This window comes from Henckelia pumila, chromosome 4 (assembly GCF_033568475.1).
Source record: "Henckelia pumila isolate YLH828 chromosome 4, ASM3356847v2, whole genome shotgun sequence".
Classification (NCBI taxonomy): Eukaryota; Viridiplantae; Streptophyta; class Magnoliopsida; order Lamiales; family Gesneriaceae; genus Henckelia; species Henckelia pumila.
In genome coordinates, this window is record NC_133123.1 from 134,190,242 (window position 1) to 134,199,426 (window position 9,185).

Sequence of the window (9,185 nt, forward strand, 5' to 3'; positions counted from 1 at the left end):
AGTTAATGATCCATATAGTGATGAAAACAAAGATCAATTAAACTCAAAGAGTAAGGATTCAAATCCTGATACTTTTGAGAAAGATGATGCTTTGAGTCCTAAGATTAAGAAAGTTGATGATAAATTATCTGAAATAATATGTGAGTCAAATAAACATGTTCATTTTCCTCATGCATTAGTTAATAATAAAAAACAAAAAAATGATTCTGATATTTATGAAGTTTTTAAACAAGTAAAAATAAATATTCCATTATTAGATGCTATTAAACAAGTGCCTTCTTATGCAAAGTTTTTAAAAGATTTATGTACTGTGAAAAGACAATTGCATGTAAAGAAGAAAGCATTCTTAACGGAGCAAGTAAGCTCTATTATTCAAAATAATTCTACCTTGAAATATAAAGATCCCGGTTGTCCAACAATTTCATGTATTATTGGAAAAAATAAAATTAAAAAAGCTTTGTTAGATTTGGGAGCAAGTGTGAATTTAATTCCTTATTCAGTTTATGAAAAGCTTAAGTTGGGAGATTTAAAACCTACATCTGTTACTCTTTTACTAGCCGATAGGTCAATCAAAATACCTAGATGTATTGTAGAAGATGTATTAGTTCAAGTTGATAAATTCATATATCCCGTGGATTTTATTGTCTTGGATAAACAACCAATAGAAGTACATAACGAAATTCCAGTAATATTGGGACGTCCATTTCTAGCAACTTCAAATGCTTTAATTAATTGTCGAAATGGAATAATGAAATTGTCTTTTGGAAATATGACTTTAGAACTTAATGTGTTCAATTTATGTAAACAACCAAGTATTAATGAAGATGAAGATGATAATGCAATAGAAACAACCGTGAAAGAAAATATACACCAAGAAAACTTAAATCAACAATCTGAAGTTTGTTTAGTGGAAAGTTTTGATTCAAAAAATGTTTTTAAATCAAAGTTATTTGAAGAAATTAATGAACTTGAAGAAGTAAAAGAAAATGATCATCCAAAACTTGAATTAAAACCCTTACCAATAGAACTAAAATATGTTTTCCTTGGTGAAAATCAAACATATCCTATTGTAATATCTTCTACCCTCTTACCAAAACAAGAAGAAGATTTAATAACACTACTTAAAAAACACAAAAATTCAATTGGATGGACTTTGCAAGATATAAAAGGTATAAATCCTTTAATCTGCACACATAGAATTCACTTGGAAGAAAATGCTAAAACATATCAACAACCACAAAGAAGATTAAATCCACACATGAAAGAAGTTGTTAAAAATAAAGTTTTAAAACTATTAGATGCCGGAATTATTTATCCAATCTCGGATAGTAAATGGGTAAGTCCAACACAAGTAGTACCAAAAAAATCAGGCATCACTGTTATAAAAAATGAAAAGGGAGAATTATTACAAGCTAGGATTCCATCTAGTTGGCGTATGTGCATTGATTATAGAAAATTAAATGATGCAACTAGAAAAGATCACTTTCCGTTACCATTTTTAGATCAAATTTGAGAGAAAGTGGCAGGTAATCCTTATTATTGTTTTCTTGATGGGTATTCGGGGTATTATCAAATACCAATATCATTAGAAGATCAAGAAAAAACTACTTTCACTTGTCCGTTCGGAACTTTTGCTTTTAAAAAAATGTCATTTGGTTTATGTAATGCCCCGGCTACTTTTCAAAGATGCATGCTAAGTATTTTTAGTGACATGATTGAAGAATTTGTAGAAGTTTTTATGGATGATATAACTGTTTTTGGAAACTCATTTGAAAACTGTCTTAAAAATTTGGAAGAAGTTTTAAAAAGATGTGAAGAAAAAAATCTTGTTTTAAATTGGGAAAAATGTCACTACATGGTTAAATTCGGAATTGTGTTAGGGCATGTCATATCTGAAAAAGGAATTGAAGTTGATAAAGCTAAGGTTGATGTTATTGCTAATTTACCATCACCAAACACGATCAAAGAAATTCGATCATTTTTGGGTCATGCGGGATTTTATAGAAGATGTATAAAAAAATTTAGCATAATATCGAAACCAATTTCAAATCTTTTAACAAAAGATGCACAATTTGAATGGACTCAAGAATGTGAAACTGCTTTTAAAAAGATAATTAATCTTTTAATTACATCACCTATTTTACAACCTCCTGATTGGTCTTTACCATTTGAATTAATGTGTGATGCAAGTGATTATGCTGTAGGAGCCGTGTTAGGACAAAGAAAAGAAGGTAAACCTTATGTGATATATTATGCAAGTAGAACCTTAAATAGTGCTCAAATCAATTATTCAACAACTGAAAAAGAATTACTTTCAGTAGTGTTTTCATTAGATAAATTTCGATCCTATTTAATTGGTTCTACTACTATTGTTTACACTGATCATTCTGCCATAAAATATTTATCAAATAAACAAGATGCTAAGCCGAGATTAATAAGATGGATTTTATTGTTACAAGAATTTGATCTTGTAATAAAAGATAAAAAAGGAAAAGAAAATGTAGTAGCCGATCATTTACCAAGAATAATTTCTGAATCATCTCAAAATGAAATACCAATAAATGAAAATTTTCCGGATGATCAACTATTTTATGCTACTACTATGCCTTGGTTTGCTAATATTGTAAATTTTCTTGTGACAAATAAAATGCCTTCTCATTGGAGTTCACAAGATAAAAATAAATTCTTGAAAGAGGTCAAAAAATTTTATTGGGATGATCCTTATTTGTTTAAGTATTGTCCTGATCAAATTTTTCGACGATGCATACCCGACAATGAGGTAAGTAGTGTCATTAGATTTTGTCATTCTGAGGCATGTGAAGGTCATTTTTCGTCAAAGAAAACAGCTGCAAAAATCTTTCAATGTGGATTTTATTGGTCTTCTTTATTCAAAGATACACATTCATTTTGCAAATCTTGTGAAAATTGTCAGAAAATGGGTTCAATTTCAAAACGAAACATGATGCCTTTAAATCCAATCATGATTATTGAAATATTTGACAGTTGGGGAATAGATTTTATGGGTCCATTTCCATTATCTTTTGGATTCACTTATATTTTAGTGGCTGTCGATTATGTTTCAAAATGGATTGAAGCAATTGCATGTAGAACTAATGATCATAAAGTTGTGATAAAATTTTTGAAAGAAAATATTTTTAGTCGATTTGGAATACCTAGAGCTATAATCAGTGATGGGGGAAGTCATTTTATAAATAAATCATTTTCTTCGTTGTTAAAAAAATATGGTATTACACATAAAGTTTCTACTCCATATCACCCTCAAACGAATGGTCAGGTTGAACTTGCAAATAAAGAAATAAAACAAATTTTGGAAAAAACAGTCAATCCAAATCGAAAAGATTGGTCTTTAAGATTAAGTGATGCATTATGGGCATATAGAACTGCATTTAAAACATCATTGGGGATGTCACCATATAGATTAGTTTTTGGAAAGCATTGTCATCTACCTGTTGAAATTGAACATAAAGCTTATTGGGCAATTAAAGTGTTTAATACTAATTTAGATGATGCATCTAAATTAAGAAAATTGCAATTAAATGAACTAGAAGAATTAAGAAATGATGCATATGAAAATGCAAAGATTTATAAAGATAAAACAAAAGCATTTCATGATAAAAATATTATGAGAAAATCTTTTGAAATCGGACAAAAAGTTTTACTTTATAATTCTCGCTTGCATTTGTTTCCAGGAAAACTTAGATCGCGATGGACTGGACCATTTATTGTTAAATTTGTCTATCCTCATGGTGCTGTTGATGTTGAAAATCCTAAAAATAATAATGTATTTAAAGTTAATGGGCAAAGACTTAAACCGTTTATAGAAAATGAAGTTCTTAATGAAGAGTTTATGCCTTTATATGATCCAACTTAATTGTTACTTATATTTTTATTTTATTTTTGCAGAATTGAGTTCACTTCCCGGTTAAGTGGCGGATAACGGTACTCCGTGACTACTTTCAGTCGGTTTTATTTCAATTTCCCAAAATAATTGAATATATATATATATATAAATATATATTATGGATGAAGCTATCAAAAAACTTGGTAAATATTTTCCATCTGTTTCTAAAAAAGTTCTGAGAATGATTTATGAAGGCAGATGTGAAAGATTGAGAATGCTTATGCAAAAAGGAATCCCGGAGGATATTCGTCTTATAATTGAAGACAAGGTTCGATTAGGTGGTGAAGTTCCAAAATTCTTACTTGTTCGAAATATGTCTGGACTAGGTAAAAGTACCTATGCGAAGAAAAGAAGGGCTAAAAGGTTAGATGTTTGTCATAATTGTGTCAGATGGACTTGTAATAGACAATGCAGATCTTTGGGATATGTTTCCACAAATATAGAAGATAAAATTGATTTCATTAAGAATGGGCTGAGTAAAGAGTCATTAGATGATATCTCATTGACTCTTGAGACGCATTCTAGTGGAGATGTTCAAGGTCAACTTCTCCGTTTATGGAAACTATTCCAAGCGCAGCGTCATGGTAATGGTCTTGGGAATCTGACTAAAAAAGATCCTATTTGCCAATTTATAAGAAAATTGGATGGTAAGCCAACCCTCGACTCATAAATATTGAAGGAACACTGTGAGCCACAATCACATCACTGTTTATACTCATGCATGTTATTATTATATATTATTGTTTTTTTACTATTTTCATCATTTTGTTCACATCTGTATTCCTATTTCTGTCTTATTCCTTGTTTTCCTTATAAAATCACTCAACTCTCTCTATATTTTTGAAAAGAAAAAAAAAACATGACAGGATCTTCTTCACAAAAATTGAAAAATATTTGTGTCTTTTGTGGTTCTAATACTGGAAAGAATGAAATATTTGTTGATGCAGCAATTAATCTTGGAAAAAAGTTAGCAGAGAGAAAAATTCACTTGGTTTACGGAGGAGGCAATATTGGGTTAATGGGATCTATTTCAACAGCAGCTCATCTTGGAGGTAGTCAGGTTTTGGGTATTATTCCTACAGCTTTAGCTGAATGAAATATTACAGGTGTTACGGTTGGGGAAGAGTTGAAAGTTTCATCAATGTACGAGAGAATAACTAAAATGATAGAAAATTCTGATGCTTTTATTGCCTTACCTGGTGGTTTTGGTACTTTAGAAGAAATTTTTCATGTTGTTTCTTGGGCACAACTTAATATCCATAATAAACCTGTTGGCTTGTTGAATATCAATAACTATTATGATGGTTTGTTAACTTTTCTTGATGTAGCCGTGGAACAAAATTTTATTTCAGAAAATTCACGAAGGATGCTCATCTCTGCTTCGAATGAAGACCAATTAATTGATGATCTCCAAGCTTTTGTTCATCAACCTGATTCGGCTATTACAAAGATCAATTGGTCTCAACCAACCAGTAAGAAAAGAAAACTGGATCATTGATTCAACATGTCACGAAATGGTTTGTGTTTGTTCCTCATCTTCAATAAATTCCAGGTGATATCTCTTTCATCATGTACTCTTTATTTTTCTTTTAAAAAAAATGTCATATTCAGGTTTGGGGGAGGGTTTATTTTTTAAAAAAATAAAATTTAAAATTTTTTTAAAAAAATATTTCTATAATAATTTATATTTTTCCTTTTTCAATGGCAGAGTAAGGAGTCAAAAACTCCTGACACGCATTAGTTTTTATTTATCATATTATCACAATAGATTAGATTTTAATATTTCGTATATATTTAAATTGCAAACTACTAAGAAAATGAAGTCTTTTTGTATAGATTTTTATTTATTATTCTTTTTATCAATTTAATAGAAAATATGTAATTGATGGGATATAAGTTATAAATAATATATAATTGTGTGTTTTCAAATAACATATTTTCTAAAACTTTTATGAGTATATAATTAAAGTGATATTGATTGAATGAATAATAACATGTATAATTGAGGGAATTAATTTGTAAAATTGCAATATTTACTCACATAAATTTTGTGAGTGAGAGGTGAGAATTGAGAAAACAACTTATAAGCTTTTATTGATTATTAAGAAATGGTTGATTACTAGATTAAACCCATTTAAAAAAAAAATATTGTGCATATGAAAATTGGCTGTAAAGATTGTTTGAAGTTTGATTGTAAAGATGTAGAGTATTAATATCTCTACTATAATTATCAATGTAATAGATTTATCTCATAAAAAATAAACAAATAAATAAACTTTGAAAAAAAAAATATGTTACATTTTCAAAGTTTATTGGAGGTATTTGGTTATGTAAAAACAATTTTGCAGCCAAGCACAAAAGAGAAAAATAGAAAAAATAAAAACAAAATAAAAATAAAAACAAAATAAAAACAAAATGGGTTTATTCTTTGTAAATTATCCTATCTTATTTTCAATATTAGGTTATTTGATTGTCTGCTTTACATATTAACCATTTTCAAAGAGTGTATAATTTTCTTCCAACTCCATGAGTGAAAAACAACTATATATGAAATACTTTAACCCGAGAGAATATGGAGTTGAGACTTTTACATTAATATTCCTGATGATGTACATGTTATGAAAATGATTTCTATTATCCTTTTAATTATATTATTCTCAAAGTTTTTAGAAAATATTTATGTAAAAAAAAATTATATATATTTAATATTTTGATATTGTGTGAAATATATATGTATAGCCCATCCAATTACATATTAATATATTGGCTGATAATGAGATTTATAAATAAACATATGATCTCCTCACAAGTGTGTTTTTAAAATTTCAAAGTTTGCATATTTGAATATATATATATATTAAGGAATAAAAATCTAACTTGTGATTTTATGATATTTTATTACTAAGGGACTAGTAATTAGCCGGTTTGGGGGTGTGATGAAACTTAAAATTTGTAATTATTTATATGTTAAAAAGTGTGTTTTAAAATTTAAGTTTAATTAAAATTATGAAGTTGTATTATTTTAGTGTTATGTGTTTATATTTAAATATTTTACTAAAATGTTGTATTTTACGGTTTGCGCAGGTTTGGTAAAAATAAAATTACTCAAGCTACAGAGGTCATAATGGAGTAATCTCAAAACCTGTAGAATCACAAAAGAGGCATCTTCAACTTTGTAGAAGACAAGAAATTCCAAAAACTTTATTAAGATGATCAAAATAATCAAACATCAAAATGGAGACAGATTTACTTTTACTATGACCAGCTTGGAGTAAAAATATCATAAGTATTTCATATTTTATCCAAAAGGGGTGAATGAGTTATCAAAACACATCTACAGACAAAGGTCTACGTGTTATATGTTTTGTGCAGAAGCAAAATCGGAAGTCTAAGGCATCAAACATGCCAATTAAAGTTGGGTCAATATATTGACATTCAAGGAGACAAGCACCCACCAACTTTACTATTCCATATTTAATTAGTCTTGGACCCTTGCTCTCATTTGGCCTATAAATAGATGTGTTGTATAAGCTTTGTAGTGTGCAAGAGTGTAGAGAATTCTTCATTTGTAAAATAAATATTGTGTGTGTGAGAATAAAAGTTTGAGTGTGCAAGTTTCTCAAGTTCAAGTATGAAATTTCTTTTATCTTTATTCTTGAGTTTCATGTTCATGGAAAGCTAAATCTTTTTATGTCAAGGTGAAAAGGTTTCATTGTTGGTCAAGTAAGATTTTTTATATTTTGTATATTCTTTCCTTTTCTATTTTTATTTTTACTAATTGATCTTTATTTGTAGGTATAATTTTGGATGATTTGTTGTTATCTATTTACATCAAATGCTTGGTACCTTGAATGTGGTTACCTTGATTTATTGTCAAATATGATACAATAAATACTACAATAATTATATACTATAAATATATGTATCTATTTATAATAAAGTCATATATATTATTTAGACGATAGCGTGATACTGTCGGTTGTTCTAAATAATATATTGTGATTTGAACTAACATTTAATTTCTCGCATCTAACTTTTACTTTATCGCAACTAACATTTACTTTTTCGCAACTAACATTTATTTTATCGCAACTAACATTTACTTTTTCGCAACTAACATTTACTTTATCGCATCTAACATAAAGTCATATATTTTATTTAGACGATAGCGTGGCTCTGCCGGTTGTTCTAAATGAAATATTGTGATTTGATCTAACATTTACTTTTATGTCAATTTATATTTATGCATTTATATATATATTATGGGTACCATGTATTAAATATCGGCTGATATTAATATAGTGGGAACTATATTATATGATATACTTGTTTAAATATTTAATTGTTCTTTTTATGTTTATATTTATTCATCTATATATATATTATGGGTACCATATATTAAATATCGGTTAATCTGATATTATATTAGTGAGAACTATATTATATGATATACTTGTTTAAATATTTCATTGTTCTTTCATGTTTATTCTTATTTTAGTTTCTTTTATTTATTTTTATTAAGCAATCTTAAATAAACCAACAATGAACCTTTGAAACCTTGACAATTTTATAATTTGTGTATTTGAAGTTTCATAATAATATTTCCATCTATAATATATCATGCTAAAATTAAACTTACATCATCCTCTCCGTGAATCGATCTCGTACTCACGAGTATATTACTTGCAGACAACCTACACTTGGGTGAATTACAATTTAAGTTGTAGCAAGCGGAAGCCGGTTTGATACAGCAGCGAGGAGCTTCGTATATCGCTCATCCTCCGAGACAGCCTCAATCCCCAGCTCCAAGTTCACAACCTCCTCGATTTGAAGGTGGTGGTAGCAGCAGTGGCAAGAAGGGATATTTGCAAGCACGAGGAAAGTAGTTTAAGAAGTCAGGGAGCAGTTCTTCGAGTTCCAGTGGTCCGAAACCAAAGCCTAGAGTGTTTTGTAACAGTTGTGGTGGAGGACATCCGACCGATCAGTGCCGAGGTGTATCTGGGAGGTGCCATATATGCCATCAGACTGGCCATTTTGTGAGAGTATGTCCTCAGAGAGGTTCTGGACAGTCAAGAGGTGCAGAGTCATCACGATCAGTGGCTCAACCTGCCATACAAGCCTCTTCTGTTCATTCCTTTCAACCAACACATCCACAGCAACAGACAAGGACAGGAGGAAATCAGACAGGAAGTCAGCCTCAGAGACAGCAGGCTCATGTCTTTGCATTGACAGAGGAACAGGCACAGGGAGCACCAGATGACGT